Source organism: Muntiacus reevesi, chromosome 8 (genome assembly GCF_963930625.1).
Source record: "Muntiacus reevesi chromosome 8, mMunRee1.1, whole genome shotgun sequence".
NCBI classification, from domain to species: Eukaryota; Metazoa; Chordata; class Mammalia; order Artiodactyla; family Cervidae; genus Muntiacus; species Muntiacus reevesi.
In genome coordinates this window covers 82,156,614-82,176,560 of record NC_089256.1, presented here as the reverse complement: position 1 = coordinate 82,176,560, position 19,947 = coordinate 82,156,614, and the positions used below count along the sequence as shown (strand labels likewise).

Below are 19,947 nucleotides of genomic sequence, written 5' to 3'. Positions count from 1 at the left end.
ATCTGTATGTCTTCTTTGGAGAAATGTCTGTTTAGTTCTTTGGCCCATTTATTGATTGGGTCATTTATTTTTCTGGAATTGAGCTTCAGGAGTTGCTTGTTTATTTTTGAGATTAATCCTTTGTCTGTTTCTTCATTTGCTATTATTTTCTCCCAATCTGAGGGCTGTCTTGCTTATAGTTTCCTTTGTTGTGCAAAAGCTTTTAAGTTTAATTAGGTCGCATTTGTTTATTTTTGCTTTTATTTCCAATATTCTGGGAGGTGGGTCATAGAGGATCCTGCTGTGATTCATGTCGGAGAGTGTTTTGCCTATGTTCTCCTCTAGGAGTTTTATAGTTTCTGGTCTTACATTTAGATCTGTGATCCATTTTGAGTTTATTTTTGTGTATGGTGTTAGAATCTTTTAAAGGTTGTGCCTTGCCCCATTCCCTCCTACTTCTATATGATAGTTGAGAGTGGTGGAAACTGGCAAATAGACAATCTTCCCATCTAAACAAGCAGCTTGCTATTCAGTGCCAGCAACTATCTGATCTGTCAGAATTCAGACTCAGTACTGCTAGCTTTCCAGCTTCCCAACAGACACTAGAAATCGAGACATTTTTGTGTAACTACCTGAGTTTTACTATTGGCAACACACTTCAGATAGTTTAAACCTGTACAGACAATGCACATTTTTTTGTAAGGTATAGCTCTGGCCGAGGCAGAAAAGGAGAGATGACCTCAACGGAGGTAGGTTACCTTTATTCAAGGCAAGGAGGGGTGACAGTCGGTCTAACGACCAGTCTGAGCTCGAGAGGAATCAGGGAGGCTTCGTATTTAAAGGGAGGTTTGTGGAAGCGATAAGGGAAACATTAGTTAGTCAGGTGGGACGTTTTGGGCATTCTTTAGTTGAGATGGCATTTGTAGTTGAACAGGGGGGTGGAAGTTTTTGGGGCAGGGGGTGATAAGTCCCAGGTAGATGCAACAGGCCGGGAGCATCAGGGCAGGACCTAAAGTTCGGTTTTGTTTTCCCCGAAGTTAGATGATTCAGCAAGGGCCTTTGAGACCATTGTTTTCTTTGCTAGGCCCAAAGACTGCTTCATTTTTATCTCAGAACCGGAGCAGGAGGTGGGATGGCGTTTATATCTAAAGATCAAGGGAAACAGGCTCTGCTTCCCCAAGGACTCTGAGGCCAACTTCCAGCTTGAATGAAGGTTCATACAGCTGCAAATTCCTTATCTAAGTCTAAATCCTCATCCCTTGGGTCCAGACAGGGTTTGGAACTCAGCAGTTTTCAGATTTACAGGGCCCTTGCCACAGGGCAGACAGAGAGATGTCTGGGGTGGTGCCCTACTGACAAACACATATATTTTTCTGCAGCAAAGCATATAAATATTCAGAACTCAAGTGACATAAACAGTATAAATAATTTCACATAAGTTCTAGTCAACCTTTGCCACCAAATGAGATTGTTTCAAACCTGTAAAAAAATATATATTAAGTCTTCAAAGTCATCGGGATTTCAGAATTACTGATAGGAGATTGTGAAGCTGCTATAAGGAAGAGACACAACCATTGAGGAATGGCTACTTAATCCATGAATTAACAGACACAAAATATGTATGCCTGATGACCTCTACCCTTTGGCAAATTTGTTTATATCTTTATTAACTGGCAATATCCCTGCTGGCTCCCCTTTGGTCCCAGGGGAAAGGCAGCGCTTTCCCCCTAGCTGGGGCACATGCTTCTCCTAATCTCCCCAGCACACCTGAACCAGGCTGCCAGGGGAGTTTAGCACAGGCAGTTGTGTTCTTCCAGTGGCTCTTAGAAGTGTCTTCTCTCAGAGATGCCTCCTCCAGTGGGCCTGCCTTGACTGCCTCCCTGTTGAGCTCTCAATTTTCTTTTCTTCCTCTTTTTTTTGGCAGTACCATGCAGCTTGTTGGGATCAGGGATCGAATCTGGACCAGCTCTCATCAATGAAAGCTCTGAGTCCTAACCTCTGGACTATGATAATTCCCAGCTCCCAACTATCTTGATGTAAACTTTCAACAAGGACCCAGACCAAGGAAAAAGTTCTCCTTCCTCTCTAGTTCCTGCCCCTCTTCCATCCTCAGATTTTACACCCCAGTAGTTTATCATTGTGAACCTATTATAGAACCTATGTAAACCTATATTTAGACAGCTAAAGAATAATGGGTACACATTTCATTATTCAGGTAGAAGGTTGGCAGTGGAATTTTGTTTCCCTTCAAAAGAATCCCCACCCTAACCCTCAGGTTATCCTGAGCTCCATCCTCTCTCAGCCCCCAGGGAAATTACAACATAACCGCAGCTGGTATCAGCACAATCTGGGTTATGGAATCTCAGTGAGTGTATCCACAGTCCACTCTGTGCTGACATGGATTCAGTGTAGGTCAGTTCCTCCGTGAAGTCCTGCAGCTTTAGGGGGTCTGCTCCCGTTTCTGTGTGCATTACCCCACTAAGAAGAATATAGACACATCTCCAGTGATAACAGCCAAGTGGTACTGGGTTGGGTTTTCTCACTCAGTCGTGACCGACCCTTTGTGACCCCATGGACTGTAACTGCCAGGCTCCTCTGTCCATGGGATTCTCCAGGCAAGAATACTGGAGTGGGTTGCCATGCCCTCCTCCAGGGGATCTTCCCGACTCCAGGGATTGAACCAGGCTGTCCTGTGTTGCAGGCACACTCTTTACCAGCTGAGCTACCCGAGAAACCCATCAGCAAGCAGTGCACAGGCTAACTCGAAACGTGGAAAAGAATTCTTTCTGTGACAGAAGATACACTTCTGCAGGACCTTGGCTTTGTTAAAATACTGCTTTGCAGCAAGACACAGTGGATTTATATCATGAAATAAGGTCCTTGGTTTAGCTTCTCAGCATCGCTATTCTGATAGCCTCAGTTTACCGCAGGAACAATATTTTTGTGTCTAGAAGTAGGAGCGTTCCAAAACAACATGCCCAAAGATAAAAACAGAAGCAATGAAGATTACTGTTGAAGATCTCATAAGAGTTCCTCCCATTTCTGGGCTACTGAAGGTTTACAAAGATCAGGGTACTAATCTTGACACATTCCAGTGTGTGTGTGTGTGTGTGTGTGTGTGTGAGTGATATTATAATTAATAGGTAACTGTGGGATAATACATGATAATGTGTGAATACCTGTTGCTCAATAATCCTTGAAAATCTTTCATTCAATAATTTCAGCATCTAAATTTATGATCTTTGCCTAAATTATTACAATATTGGTGGCAAAAATGGTAATTTTTCTGACTCAATATTTTCTTTTTACATTTACTGGTTAGCAGCCTTTGAAAGAAGAAGGCTCATTTCCACCACCATTTTTAAGTGTCACTATGAACTATTGGGTTATTTTCTGATTCAACAGAATCATTATCATTATTCATGTTTTGTTTGACTCAAGAATAGTTGCTGGACAATATGTTACTGGTGTCCAATATAGTTATTCACAATTTTTAGAGGTTATAATCCATTTATATTTACAAAATATTGGCTATATTCTCCATGTTGTACAATATATTCTTGTAGTTTGTTTTCTACATAATAGTTTGTACTTCTTACTCCCCCATCCCTTTATTCCCCCTCCCTGCTTCGTTTCCCTCCCTGGTAAGCATTAGTTTGTTCTCTCTGTGAGTCTGTTATATTCAGTAAGTTATTGCATTTTTTTAGATTCCACATATAAGTGATATCATACAGTGTTTGTCTTTCTCTGTCTGACTTACTTTACTTAGCATAATGCCCTCCAAGTCCATCAGTTCAGTTCAGTTCAGTTATTCAGTTGTGGCTGACTCTTTGCGACCCCATGGCCTGCAGCACGCCTGGCTTCCCTGTCCATCACCAACTCCCAGAGCTTGCTCAAACTCATGTCTATCAAGTTGCTGATGCCATCTAACGATCTCATTCTCTGTTGTCCCCTTCTCCTCCTGCCTTCAATCTTCCCCAGCATCAGGTTCTTTTCCAATCAGTTAGTTCTCCTCAGGTGGCCAAAGTATTGGATACATTTGATACAGTCAAATGTTTTAGTGTAGTCAATGAAGCAGAAGTAAATGTTTTTCTGGAATTCCCTTGCTTTTTCAATGATCCAACGAATGTTGGCAATTTGATCTCTGGTTCCTCTGCCTTTTCTAAATCCAGCTTATACACCTAGAAGTTCTCAGTTCACATACTGTTGAGGTCTGGCTTGAAGGATTTTGAGCATTATCTTCCTAGCATATGAAATGAGTGCAACTGTATGGTAGTTTGCACATTCTTTGGCATTGCCCTTCTTTGGGATTGGAATGAAAACTGACCTTTTCCAGTCCTGTGGCCACTGCTGAGTTTTCCAAATTTGCTGACATATGGAGTGCAGCACTTTCACAGCATCTTTTAGGATTTGAAAAAGTTCAATTGGAATTCCATCACATCCACTAGCTTTGTGTCATAGTGATGCTTCCTAAGGCCCATTTGACTTTGCACTCCAAGACATCTGACTTTGAGTGATCACACTATCGTGATTATCTGGGTCACTAAGATCTTTTCTGCATAGTTCTTCTGTGTATTCTTGCCACCTCTTCTTAATGTCTTCTGCTTCTGTTAGGTCCATACCATTTCTGTCCTTTATTGTGCCCATCTTTGCATGAAATGTTCCCTTGGTATCTCTAATTTTCTTGAAGTGATCTCTGATCTTTCCCATTCTATTGTTTTCCTCTATTTCTTTGCATTGTTCACTTAGGAAGGCTTTCTTATCTCTCCTTGCTATTCTTCAGAACTCTAATATAACACATTTGATGAACCATATGAAAAATCAAATTTCTGCCTTAAGTGACCCAATCCTTACTGTTGACGATCTTTTCGAAAACTAGTTTGAGAGGGATGAAAAGAGGTGGTGGGGCAAAGACTTCGCTTCTCCCTGCTCATATAATTTATTTTCATCATCCCTCCAGCTACTGAAGGCATTTCAGTTTTTGATCCCTTCTGTATCCCAGAGTCAAAACTTTTTCATCACAGTCCCAGGACCCAACTTGGGTCCTTAAGTTGACAGAGCCCAGGGCATTTTCCATAGGAGGTTTAGTCCCCACTGACTCACTCCTTGTCTGTTCCTTTCTCCAAGCCTGGAATAGCTTTCAAGAACTGCCTCTCTTCACTGAAGCCCTTTCCACGTCTTTTCTACCTGCCCTTTGACTTTCAGCCTATGTCAGCTGGTACATTCCTACTGCTTCACACTGTGGCCTGACCCCAGTGGGTACGGCTTGCTGGAGAGTGACCCTCTTCTGCGTTTCTGGCTGTGTTGAGCTGCTCTCATTCGGATCCTCCGTGCTCCTAAAAGATTTCCTGTTCTTTGTGTGCGGTTTATCTACACTTTTGTTAACCCCATCACATATCTCAGCCAGAAGGATGTGAGGTCTTCATCTTGGCACATGATAGAAAAAGAGCACTGAGCCGGGAGCCAGGAGATCTGGCCTCTACTACCAGCTATCCCCTTGTTGGTAGAAAGTTCATGAATCACTTTCCTTTCTGGCCCCTGGATTTCTCAATTGTGTAACGAGGCACTTAAGCTGTTTCAGTACTCAATGTCCTCGTAATCCTGCTTACCAGGCACACACCTCCCCCTCGACCCCAGTGGATAAGACATGTTTGATTTATTTCTGTGAGGCTCCCTTTTCCCCTCCTGGTCTTGGTTGGAGGAAGAAAATTTTGGTCTTGATAGAAGAAAACATTCATCTCCTTATTTGGTGCCTGAAGAATCTCTCACATAATAATATAAAGTCTGTACTCCACAACTGACCTCTCTCCTGGACCCAGAGACATGACCTGAGTAAGACCAGATCCACCATCTAGGAAGAGCTGGGGCCCAGATTTTGAGATTAAATCCTGGTCAGGCAAGCGCTCTGGAGAACAGCAGAAGAAAAGAGTTGTCATTTAATTTCATCATCACGTTTTACATTTTCTGCCAGATAGTGGGGTTTCCCAGGTTGCACAGTGGTAGAGAATCTGCCTGCTAATGCAAGAGATGCAAGAGACATGGGTTCGATCCCTGAGTGGACAAGATCCTCTGGAGGAGGAAGTGCACCCCACCCCAGTATTCTTGCCTGGAGAATCCTATGGACAGAGGAGCCTGGTGGGCTACAGTCTATAGAGCTGCAAAGAGTCAGACACAACTGAGAAGACCAAGGACATGCACGAGCCAGGTAGAGTGCTCCTGTTCTCAGGGTCAGAGATGGGCCTCATTCCTCACAGGGAAGTCATAAAACAAAGACCTCTGAATCACAGCTTAACCACTTTTTTTTTTCCCACATCATAATTTAAAAAAAAAAAAATTTTTTTTGAAACTTTAAATTTTGTATTGGGGTATAGCTGATTAGCAAACAATGTTATGATAGCTTAAAATGAACAGCGAAGGGACTCAGCCATACATACACATGTATCCATTTCCCCCCAAACTCCTCTCCCATCCTGGCTGCCACATAACATTGAACAGAGCTCGATATTAACTTCTTACTCTTGTGTGACCTTGAGCCTTTCCTAGCCTGAAAAAGAGAGCAGTTATAGTGCATTCTGCATAGGGGTGTCAGGATTAAATGAGATAATGTATGAAAAGCTCTTAGCACAGAACCTGGCACATATTAAAAATTCAAAAGATGTCATGTAGCTTTATCATTGTTAGCATAATGGTCTCTCATGGAAAAATTATATTCCATCTCAGTAATATGCAAAAAAAAAAATCATTCTCAAAAATTAGCTTACGAACAAGTCTATTTAACTCTTGCCCTTTGCCCTCCTAGTTCCCACTGACAACCTAAGTAGATACTTTCAGTTGTATTTAATCAAAAAACAATTAAAAGCCACTGCTGGAGTTCCATTCAACTTAGGAAAATCAAGTCCAAACTAAAAGGTCACCACTTTATTGTACCTTTGCATATAGCTCATAATGTAAGCTGCAGATAGTCTTAAAGCGCTTCTTTCAGTATAAGAACATTTCAGTGATTATGACATTTCATTCCTTAAAATTGTTTTTTCCTTCAACAGCAAATAAGAGTACTTTATTGACTTCAGTGAGGATTTTTCTGGATTTGTATTTATTTTTAATTACACATGCAATACTTTAATATATTCTGGTAAAACAACTCAAACAATGCAAATAAAATGGAAGTGTGAAAGCCCTTCTTAACACCATTTCTTCCGTTGCATCCCCATCTCATCTGGGCTTCCCCTATACCAGAATTCCACTACGTTTACAGGAAGAACCAACCACCCATGTTGGCCTGCTCTGTAGCTTTCCAGTTCCTTTCCGCACACAAGCTATTTGAGAGCTAGATTTTTACATATACAAAAATGAGTAGGCTGGGCTTCCCTGGTGGCTCAGTGGTAAAGAATCCACCTGCCAATGCAGGAGACGTAAGGGATGCAGGTTCAATCCCTAGGTCGGGAAGATCCCCTGGAAGAGGGCATGGCAACCCACTCCAGTATTCTTGCTTGGAGAATCCCATGGACAAAGGAACCTGACTGGCTACAGTCCATAGGATCTCAAAGTGATTGACGTGACTAAAGCAACTTAGCATGTATGCACACAAATGAGTAGGCTAGACTTAGTGAATTGCTCCTAACCAATAGAATAAGGCAAAAGCAATAATATGTTACTTCCAAGATTAGGTTACAGGAAGATGGGATTCTGTTTTGTTCTTTCTCTCTGAGCCCTTGCTGTGGGGGATGCAAGCTGCCATGTTGGGACTAGTCCTATGTTGCAAAAAAAATATTAATCTCTGGACAACAGTTAGGTGGGACCTGAGACTTGAAAACAGCAAGAGTGAGCTAGAAGCAGATCCATTCCCCCTCGAGCCCTGAGATAACAGTAGCTGTGGCCAACACCTTGACTGCAGCCTCCTAAGAGAGTCTAAGCTGTTACCTGATTCCTGACATACCGCAGTGAGACAATAAGTGTTTGCTCTTTTAAGCTGCTATATTTTGGAATAATTTATTATGCATCAGTACATGTGATAGTTAATTGTATGTGTCAGTTTGACTGGGCCATGGTATAGTTGGTAGTCCTATTTCACTGGAGAACACAGATTAGTATAGATTTAGGTACCGAGAGTGACTCTAGAGGAACAGAATGTTAAGGAAGTTTTCTTAAATGGGTTCTGGGATTTTGGGACTTGAATGTCTCGTATGATTAGATTAAAAGACACTAATGATTATTTCCAGTAGTAAAGAGAGCACTTGTAGTCCATGGCATGATCTGGCAATAGAGATACGGAAAATATCTCCATTGCATACTATTAAATCAACAACTTATGAGAATCAGAGAACTGAGTGACGGTGAATATGAAACTTTCCAAACATCGTTGGAAAGCTAACAAATATAGTGAGAATGGCTGGTTGGTCCTCAGGCCACTAGACTAAGTGGTGAAGGAAAAGTTTGAGTTCAGAGGTTCAGATTCTCAACACACGCACCACACAGCATGACCTGAAAATCTCTGAGTGTCCTGATGGACCCTTCACTACCGTAGCTTCAGGGCTGAGGTTGTTTAAACCCAAACAGAGAATCTTATCTTGTGACTGGCTGGATGGCAGCACAAGTTAAGCTACCAGCCATGGTAGATGACCCTTGTTACAGCGAAGGTGTTGACTGGGTGGGAATTGTGTAAGCTGTAATGGGGACATGTGGTAAGACCCTGGTACGCTGGAGAAGCTGAGCACCTAATTCTAATGTCATTTTTGCCAGTGGAAGAAATCCTGAATGAAAGCAGGTTCTCCATCACCTGACCTTAGGTGGCTGAATGTGGCCATTTGGAACTGGCTTCCCTGGGACTTCTCTTGTGGTTCAGTGGTTAAGATTCTGCACTTTCACTGCAGGGGACACAAGTTTGATCCCTGGTCAGGGAACTAAGATCTTGCATGCCACAAGGCCAAAAGGAAGAAAAAAGTGGCTTCCCTACCCTCACTAGTAGCAGTCTGTCCACCTCCATCTGAGGGGATTCCTCTAGTCTGAAGAAACTATAATGGCCTCTCCTGAGGCAATTGCCAAAGAAGACAGTGCTGGTTCTCTCTATAATTCAACCCTGTCTGCTTCTAGACCTATGAAAAGGAAAGTGTTAGTCGCTCAGTCATATCTGACTCTTTGTGACCCCGTGGACTGTAGCCCGCCAGGCTCCTCTGTCCATGGAATTCTCTAGGCAGAAATACTGGAGTGGGTTGCCATTCCCTTCTCCAGGGGATCTTCCTGACCCAAGGATCAAACCCACATCGCCTGCATTGCAGGCAGGTTCTTTACCGTCTGAGCCACCAGGGAAGCCCTTGAGACCTAAAACTAGACTCAAGTCCCAGAAGCCTTAACACAGAGATACAGAGTGAGACCCATAAGGAGGTGTGCTCTACTCTGGAAGAACTACTTTGAATTTTATAATTTATACAGAAACAAATATGGAGAATATGTGTGGGATTGGATATTGAAGTGTGGGGTAGTGATGGAAGGAACATAAAGTTGGATGGAGCCAGTGGATTGATATGGGCTCTCAAAGCAGAGATGCTGCATTGAATATTGCAGTTTGAGGAGTCAGGAAGGGCTCAAGTGGTTTGTTTGGTTTGTTGGCTGAAACACGGACCAAAAAGGGGCCCATGGTGAACAAATTAGAATTTAGAAGTAGTAGACATGCCTTGGTTTAATGTAGGGTGGAATTCAAAGGTTTAGGGAATTTGCAATATTAGATTGAATTTGTCTTTTAAGATCTACTTAACCACCCACTGGAGGGTCCAGAAGATATACCAGTCACCTCAACTGTGAGAAATAAATTTGTGAGAGTAGCCCCAGCATTCTTAAGAGTTCTGTGACTGCTCTTCTCTATATACCAGACCTTACAGTGGGGACTGTAGGCATTGAATTGGAAAACCTAACTGTGGTAGGATCTGTGGATGACAAGGGCCAAATGGCCACATTCAACCACCAGAGGTCAAGTGATGGACAGCAGAGTTAAAGCAGCAATCAGAACAGTCTGACTCCCACAGACCTATGGCATTGACACCAGTGTTTCTGAAAGTAGATAGGAAATAGATTGGAAGCCTACTGAATACTTACTTGATCTGTATAAACAGAAAAATTCAAGGTCAAGTTAAAGAAAGTCAAATCTGAATCATAAAAATGGGGAGTAACAGCCCATTAATCAATTCTCAGCCTTAAGCCAGCTTACAGACCCAGAACCCCTTGAACGAAGGGGAGACCAGTTGCCTTTGAACACTGTTAAACATTTGTACTGTTGATCTTTCTCCTAGCCTTCCTTGAGGGACCTGTGGCCCTTACCAGGCAAACTGTGCACTGGGGAAAAGGAAATAATTAGACCTTTCAGGGACTAATGGACCTGGCCCTTCATTGACCCCAATTCCAGGAGATCCAAATGTCCTTGAGGTCAACTAGTCAGAGTAGGGGAATTATGGAAGTGATGTGGCCAGTGGAGTTTTAGCTCAGGTCCATCTCACCATGGGCCCAGTGGGTCCCCAAATCCACCCTGTGGTTATCTCTCCAGTTCTAGAAAACATGTGAACGCTAAGTCATTTCAGTCATATCCAAGTCTTTGTGACTCTAAGGACTGTAGTCCAGCAGGCTCCTCTGTCCATGAGATTCTCCAGGCAAGAATACTGGAGTGGGTTGCCATGCCCTCTTCCAGGGGATCTTTCCAATCCAGGGATTGAACTTACATTTCTTATATCACTTGCATTGGCAGGTAAGTTCTTTACCACTGTGCCACCTGGGAAACCCTCTCAAAAACATAATTAGAGTAAATATACTTAGCAGTTGGCAGAACCACCACATTGGTTCCCCGACCTGTGGAGTGAGGGCTGTGATGGTGGAAAAGGCCAAACGGAAGCCACTAGAACTCCACCTATGGAAACAGTAAACCAAAAGCAACACCACATTCCTGGAGGAATGTCAGAGGTCAGTGCCACCATTAAGGACTTGAAAGATGCACACTGGTGATTTCCACCATGTCCCCATTCAGCTCACCTATCTGGCCTGTAAAGAAGACAGATGGGCCCTGGAGAAGGACAGTGGACTATCGCAAGCTTAATGAGATTGTCATTCCAATTGCGGCTGTGATACCAGATGTGGTTTCACTGCTTGAGCAAGTTAGAACCTCCCCTACTACCTGGTATGCAGTGACTCATCTGGTAAATGCTTGCCTCTTAACTTGTTAAGAAGCAGTTTGCTTTCAGCTGGCAAGGCCAGTAATATTTCTTCACTCTCTTGTGTCAGGGATGTATCAACTGTTTCACCCCGTGTCTTAGTTTAGGTCTTAGGACTCTTGACTGCCTTTCCCTTCTATAAGATGTCACGTGCGTGCATAAGTCAGTCGTGTCCGACTCTTTGTGACTCCATGGACCGTAGCCTACCAGGCTCCTCTGTCCATGAAATTTTCTAGGCAAGAATACAGGAGTGGGTTGCCATTTCCTTCTTCAGGGGATCTTCCTGACCCAGGAATAGAACCCATATCTCCTGCATCTCCTGCATTGGCAGGCGGATGTTTTACCACTTGCACCACCTGGGAAACCCAGAAGGTGTCACACTGTTGCATTACACTGAAGACATTATGCTGCTTTGACATAGTGAGCAAGAAATAGCAAGTACTCTGGACTTATTGGCAAGACATTTGCATGTCAGAAGGTGATAAATAAATCTGACAGAAATTTAGAGGCCCTCTATATTCAGGGACATTTGTAGGGGTCTAGTAGTATAGGGCATGTCAATGTGAAGGATAAGTTGTTGCATTTGGCCACTCCTAAAACCAAGAAAGAAACATAATGCCTAGTGGGCCTCCTTGGATCTCAGAGGCAACATAATCCTTATTTAGGTGAATTACTCCAGCCCATTTCTTACTGACCTGAAAACTGACCAATTATAAGTGGATCCAAAAAAAGAGAAGACTCTGCAATTGGTCTAGGCTGATGTACAAGCTGCTCTGATCCTTGGGTCACAAGATCCAGCAGATCCGACATTATCAGAAGTGTCAGTGGCAGATGGGGGTGTGATATGAAGCCTTTGGAAGGTCCCTAAAGAAAGTAAAAGTGTTGATCACTCAGCTGTGTCTGACTTTTTGTGGCCCCATGGACTGTAGCATACCACGGTCCTCTGTCCATGGAATTTCCCAGGCAAGAATACTGGAGTGGGTAGCCATTCCCTTCTCCAGGGGATCTTTGCAATCTAGGGATTGAACCCAGTGTCCTGCACTGCAGGCAGGTCCTTTATCATCTGAACCACCAGGAATGCCCCTAAAGGTGAACCACAGAGCAGACATTTAGGATTTTGCAGTGAAGCCCTGCCAACCTCTGCAGATAACTACTCTTCTTTTGAGAAATAGCTCTTGGCCTGATACTAGGCCTTAGTAGAGACTGAATGCTTGACCATACACCAGCAAGTTACCATAAGACCTAAGATGCTCATCACAAGCTAGGTGTGATCTGACTCACCAAGCCATTAATTTTGGGCTTGTACGGCAGCACTCTATCATGAAATGGAAGTGGTGTACATGGGATGGGCCCAAGTAGGCCCTGAGGGCGCATGTAAGTTACTTGACGAAGTGGCCCAAGTGCCCATGTCCCCATTTCTGCTACACGTTCTTCTCTCTCTCTGCCTGTACCTATGGCCTCATGGAGAGTTCTCTGTGATTGATCACTTGACGGAGGAAGACTTAGATTTACAGATGGTTCTACACAATATGCATGCATCACTGGAATGTAGTCAGCTGCAGACCACAGCCCCTTTCTGGGACATCCCTGAAGCTGAAGGGAAATGCTCCCAGTGGACAGAACTTTGAGCATTGTGCCCTTGTTCATTTTGCTTGGAAGGAGAAATGATCAGACATGTGATTATGTACTAATTCATGGCTGCGGCCACTGGTTTTTCTGGATGGTCAGGGACTCAGAAGGAACGTGAATGGTGACAAGGAAATCTGGGTAAGAGGTATATAGATAGATGTCTCTGAATAACTGAAAACATGAAGATATTTGAGTCCCATATGAATGCACACCCTAGGGTAACCTAAGCAGAGGAGGATTTTAATGATCAAGTGGGTAGGATGACCCTGTCTGTGGAAGCCAGTCAGCCTCTTTCCCAGCTCCCCACGTCATAACTCAGTGGGCTTGTGAGCAAAGTGGCTATAGTGCCAAGGATGGAAGTTTTGCACGGGCTCAGCAACATGGACTTCAACCCAACCAGGCTGACCTGGCTATGGCCACTGCTGAGTATCCAATCTGGCAGCAGAGACCAACACTGAGTCTTAGATAGGACACTGTCCCCCAGGGTGATCAGCAACTACCTGCTAGCAGGTTGATTACATTGGACCACTTCCATCATGGAGGGGGCAGTATCTTGTCCTTGGAGTAGATCTGTTCTCTGGATATAAGACTTGCCTTTCTCTGCACACAATGCTTCTACCAGAACTACCATCTTACTTACAGGACACCTTATCAACCATCATGGCAGTCTACACAGCACTGTTTCTGATCAAGGAGCTGACCTCAGAGCAAAAGAAGTGTGTCAGTGTCTCCATGCTCATGGAGTTCCCTGCCTTACCTGTTCTTCACTGTTCTGAAGCAGCTGGCTTGGTGGAATGGTGGGATGTCCTTTTGAAGAATCAGTTACAGCATCCAGCAGATGGCAGTACCTTGCAGGACTGGGTCAGGTTTCTCCAGAAGGCTGTGAAGGCCCTGAATGCACTGTTTGTTGCTGTGTCTCCCAAGGCTGAGATTCGTGAATCAAGGGTGGAAGTGGAAGTGACTCTATTCACTGTGGGCTTCCCTGCTGGCTCAGACAGTAGAGAATCTGCCTGTAACACAGGAGACGCTGGTTCGATCCCTGGATTGGGAAGATCCTCTGGAGAAGGGAATCGCTACCCATTCCAGTATTCTTGCCTGGAGAATCCCATGGGCAGAGGAGCCTGGTGGGCTACAGTCCATAGGGTCACAAAGAGTCAGACATGACTGCACCTGCTCACTACAACCCCTAGTGACCCACTAGCAAAAGTTTTGCTTCTTGGGACTTCCATGGTGGTCCAGTAGCTATGACTTTGCCTTCCCAAGCAGGAGGTGCAGGTTCAATCCCTGTTTGTGGAGCTAGGGTCTCACATACTTTGTGGCCATAACACCAAAAAAACTTCATAAAAGAACAGAAGTGATATTGCAACAAATTCAATAAAGACTTTAAAACTGGCCCGCATCAAAATAGATAGCCAGTGGAAATTTGCTCTATGACTCAGGGAACACAAACTGAGGCTCTGTGACATCCTAGAGGGATGGGATGGGGTGGAAGGGGGGAGGGAGATTCAAGAAGGAGGAGACATATGTATCCTATGGCTGATGCATGTTGATGTATCGCAGAAACCAACACAACATTGTAAAGCAATTATACGTAATTAAAAATAAATAATTTTTAACAAAATGGTCCACATTAAAAATTTTTTTTTTGCTTCTTGCTCCCATGACCTTATGCTCTACTGGCTTAGAAATCTTAGGCCAAAGAGAAAAATGCTTTCATCAGGAGATAGAATAATGATTTCACTGAACTGAAATTTAAAATTGCTGTCTGGTCACTTGGAACTCCTCTTGCCTCTGACTTAACAGGAAATGCAGTGTGTTACTATGCTGGCTGAGATGACTGGTCCTGATTACCAAGAGAAAGATGGACTTTACTCCGCAACAGAGATATGGAAGAGTGTGTCTGGAATATAGAAGATCCCTTAAGGAGGTATCAATATTACCATGCCTTGTGATTAAGGTCAGTAGCAAACAATAACCGAATCCAGGCAGGACTACCTGTGGCCCAGATCTTTCAGGAATGAAGGTTTGATCAATTCAGTGTGGTAAGAGTCACTACCAGATGAAGTATTTACCAAAGGCAAAGGGAATAGAGAATGGTCAGTGGAAGAAAAGTGAAAGTGTTATTTCCTCAGTTGTGTCTGACTCTTTGTGACGCCATGGACTGGAGCCTGCCAGGCTCCTCTGTCCATGTAATTCTCTAGGCAGAAATTCTGGAGTGGGTAGCCATTGCCTTCTCCAGGGTATCTTCCCAACTCAGAGACTTAACCTAGGTCTCCCACACTGCAGGCAGATTCTTTACCATCTAAGCAAACAGCGAAGCCCATGGTGGAAGAAGGTAGTTATAAATACTAGCTGTGACCACATGACCAGTTACAGAAATAGGGACTGCAATTGTCATGAGTATTCCTCCTTATTTTGTTATGAATGTGTGTGAGTGTGTGTGTGTATAAAGCAAGTATCTTCGTTTTCTTTCCCTTTGTACTCCCTAATCGTGTTAACATCGCTGTATTGACTTTATGTCATAATATTTAAGTTACAGGATATCAAGGAAAAGAGTAAACATCATTTAAGGACATCACATTACTTCTTCTGTGGAAAGGATCAGTACATTTCTGATTGTACACAGAACAGTTTTATCATGTTAGATGGAATTAGGATCTTGTGAATATCTTTTATTTTTTTTGAGGCTTTAGGTATGTATAGTTGAGGAAGATGCATGAGTGACAAGTTGACAAGGAGTAGACTTGTGATGATTAATTCTGTGTGTCAGTAATTCACAGGATGCCAAGATATTTGGTTAAACATTTTTGGATGAGATTAACATCTAAATCAGTAGACTGAATAACGCAGATTGCTCTTCCCAGTGTGGATGAACTTCTTCCAGTCCACTGAATGCCTGAATAGAATCAAAAGCTGAGTACAAAAGAGTTCTTTTTCTCTGCCTGTCTATTTTCAAGCTGGGACAACAGTCTTCACCTGCCTTTGAACTCTTAACTTGGACTTGAACTTATGCCATCTGCTCTCCTGAATTTCAGGCCTTTGGACTTGGACTGGAACTTTCACTACAGGCTCTCTCTAGTCTATCGCTTGCCAGCTTCAGATCTTGGACTTATCAGCCTCTATAATTGTGTGAGCCAATTCCTTAAAGTAATCTCTCTCTTACTATGTAAGATGCAGATACAGATGGGCTTCCCAGGTGGCACAGCAGTCAAGAATCCTCCTGCCAATACAGGAGACTGGGTTTGATCCCTGGGTTGGGAAGATCTCCTGGAGAAGGAAGTGGCAACCCACTCCAGTATTCTTGCTTAGGAAATCTCAAGAGTTGGACATAATTTACCGACTGAACAGCAGCAACAGATACAGATATATAGATATATGTATCTGTCTGTGTATTTAGAGAATATATATTGTTTGGTTCTGTTTCTCTGGCAAACGCAGACTATACACTGGATAACCAGTACACCCTTCTTTCATAAAATATGTGGTCAGGGAGGGCTTTATCTGTCATTCACTTACATCAGCCTCATTCTTCACAACTGCGGCATGATGTCCCTAGCACTATGGTATTTTTAACTGTTTCCCATTGATGATTATTTAAGCTCTTTTTGCGGTCTGTTCTCAGAGTAACTGCTCACTATCATGGCAGAGTGACAGACTGAGAATCGCTGAATCAGCCCTGGCCACAGGTGGAGCACAAAGGAGAGGAAAATGGAAATATCTTCCACAGGGAGATTTGTTTATCCTGTATGTCAGGAAACTAGCTCCCACCCTTGTGATTTTGTGACCTTATTTTGCCAGTGTCAAAAGTGAAAGAAAGTGAAGTTGCTCAGTCGTGTACGACTCTTTGCGATCCCCATGGACTGTAGCCTACCAGGCTCCTCAGTCCTTGGAAATTTTCCAGGCACGAGTACTAGAGTGGGTTGCCATTTCCTCCTGCAGGGGAATCTTTCCGACCCAGGGATCAAACCCGGGTCTTACGCATTGCAGGCAGATGCTTTACCGTCTGAGTCACCAGGAAAATCCACAAGCCAGTGTCAAAGGGCATTATTAAAATATCAAAATAAAACAAAATTTTTTCTACCCATTTTCATCATTAGTTTTTTTCTACCCATTATTATCATTAGTTTTTTTTTTTTAAGTTATTTTAACATAAAACCAGAGAGACAATTAGAATAATGGATGGTCAAATTGGATAAATTCAACCTTATTCAATATTCAACGTGAAAAAAAAATTCAGTGTGAATATTCAATACTCACAGCACTGTCATTTTTCTTTCTCTGTGTCAACAAATGAAAACCCTCTCACTTGCCTGTTTCATTTTCCATCCGCATTAGAAGCAACTGCCTTGATGTTTTTCTGATTTCTAGATTAACAAAGAATTGGGAAGCAAACTAGAATGAGAACTTCTTGCTTTTGAAGAGGGAGATCACAGTCTAATAAAAGAGGGTTAAAGATGTTTCCGCTGCCTTTTCCAAATCCAGCTTGAATATCTGGAAGATCATGGTTCACATACTGTTGAAGCCTGGCTTGGAGAATTTTAAGCATTACTTGGCTAGCATGTGAGATGAGTACAATTGTGCAGTAGTTTGAACATTCTTTGCCTTTGCCTTTCTTTGGGATTGGAATCAAAACTGACCCTTTCCAGTCCTGTGACCACTGCTGAGTTTTCCAAATTTGCTGGCATATTGAGTGTAGCACTTTCACAGCATCATCTTTTAGGATTTGAAATAGCTCAGCTGGAATTCCATCACCTCCACTAGCTTTGTTCGTAGTGATTCTTCCTAAGGCCCACTTGACTTCACATTCCAGGATGTCTGGCTTCAGGTGAGTGATCACACAATTGAGGTTATCTGGGCCATTAAGGTCTTTTTTTATATAGTTCTTCTGTGTATTCTTGCCTCCTCTTCTTAATATCTTCTGCTTCTGTTAGGTCCATACCATTTCTGTCCTTTATTGTACCCATTTTTGCATGAAATGTTCCCTTGGTATCTCTCATTATCTTGAAGACATCTCTAGTTTTTCCCATTCTATTGTTTTCCTTTATTTCTTTGCATTGATCACTGAGGAAGGCTTTCTTATCTCTCCCTGGTAATCTTTGGAATTGTGCATTCAACTGGGTGTATCCTTCCTTTTCTCCTTTGCCTTTCACTTCACTTCTTGTCTCAGCTATTTCTAAGGCCTCCTCAGGCAATCATTTTGCCTTTTTGCATTTCTTTTTTTGGGGGATGGTCTTGATCACTGCCTCCTGTACAATGTTATGAACCTCTGTCCATAGTTCTTCAGGTATTCTATTAGATCTAATCCCTTGAATCTATTTCTCACTTCCACTGTATAATCGTAAGGGATTTGATTTAGATCATACCTGAATGGTCTAGTGGTTTTCCCTACTTTCTTCAATTTAACCGTGAACCATGAACTTCCAGATGTTCAAGCTGGATTTTGAAAAGGCAGAGGAACCAGAGATCAAATTCCCAACATCTGCTGGATCATAGAAAAAGCAAGAGCATTCTGGAAAAACATCTATCTACTTCTGCTTTATTGACCATGCCAAAGTCTTTGACTGTGTGGATCACAACAAGCTGGAAAATTCTTCAAAAGATGGGAATACCAGACTACCTTATTGGCCTCCTGAGAAATCTGTATGAAGGTTAAGAAGCAACAGTTAAAACTGGATATGGAACAACAGACGGGTTCCAAATCGGGAAAGGAGTACGTGAAGGCTGTGTATTGTCACCCTGCTTATTTAACTTATATGCAGAGTGCATCATGTGAAATGCTGGACTGGATGAAGCACAAGCTGGAATCAAGGTTGCTGGGAGAAATATCAATAACTTCACATATGCAGATGACACCACCCTTATGGCAGAAAGCGAAGAAGAACTGAAGAGTCTCTTTATGAAAGTGAAAGAGGAGAGTGAAAAAGTTGGCTTAAAACTCAACATTCAGAAAACTAAGATCATGGCATCATCCCATCACTTCATGGGAAATAGATGGGGAAACAATGGAAACAGTGAGAGACTTTATTTTTTTGGGTTCTAAAATCACTGCAGATGGTGACTGCAGCCATGAAATTAAAAGATGCTTGCTCTTTGGAAGAAAAGCTATGACCAAGCTAGACAGCATATTAAAAAGCAGAGACATTACTTTGCCAACAAAGGTCCGTCTAGTCAAGGCTATAATTTTTCCAGTAGTCATATATGGATGTGAGTGTTGGACTGTAAAGAAAGCTGAGTGCCAAAGAATTGATGCTTTTGAACTGTGGTGTTGGAGAAGACTCTTGAGAGTCCCTTGGACTGCAAGGAGATTCAACCAGTCCATCGTAAAGGAGATCAGTCCTGGGTGTTCATTGGAAGGACTGATGTTGAAGCTGAAACTCCAATCCTTTGGCCACCTGACTCATTTGAAAAGACTCTGATGCTGGGAAAGATTGAAGGTGGGAGGAGAACGGGATGACAGAGGATGAGATGGTTGGATGGCATCATCGACTCAATGGACATGAGTTTTGGTAAACTCTGGGAGCTGGTGATGGACAGGGAAGCCTGGCGTGCTGCAGTCCATGGGGTCACAAAGAGTAGGACGCAGTTGAGTGACTGAGCTGTACTGAACCACTGGAGTAGCACGGTTGCAGGATAATTCTCTGTCTTTGAAAATGGAGAAGCAGGTGCCAACTTGCCTCACCACTAATGAACAAACACAATTCATTGTCTGGAAGGATTTTCTTATGATAAGGAGCCCACCTCAGGAATAAGTATATAACATTTTGTTGTGGTTTGGTTGCTCAGTTGTGTCTTTGCAACTCCATAGACTACAGTCCACGAGGCTCCTCTGTCCATGGATTTTTCCAGGCATGAATACTGGACTGGGCTGGATTTTCCTGCTCCAGGGTATCTTCCCGACTCAGGGATCAAACACAAGCCTCCCACATTGCAGGTGAATTGTTTACCACTGAGCTACCTGGGAAACCCATATAACTTTTTACACAGTGTAAATTCATACCTGTATTTTAAGTTTGAAACCTGTTTTTAAAAATTAGGTACCGTACATACTTAAACAAACATAAGAATGGTATCTATCTTCCCCATGAAGACTTTATCAAGAATATGACAGAAGAATTGAGAGTTTTATCTTCAAATTATTTGCTTCCAA

General features: G+C 42.9%; 1 pseudogene; it reads left to right on the top strand.

The window, feature by feature from the left end:
• Nucleotides 1-12,967: 12,967 nt before the first annotated feature.
• On the top strand, nucleotides 12,968-16,427 carry LOC136173534 (uncharacterized; annotated as a pseudogene).
• The last annotated feature ends 3,520 nt before the right edge of the window (nucleotides 16,428-19,947 follow it).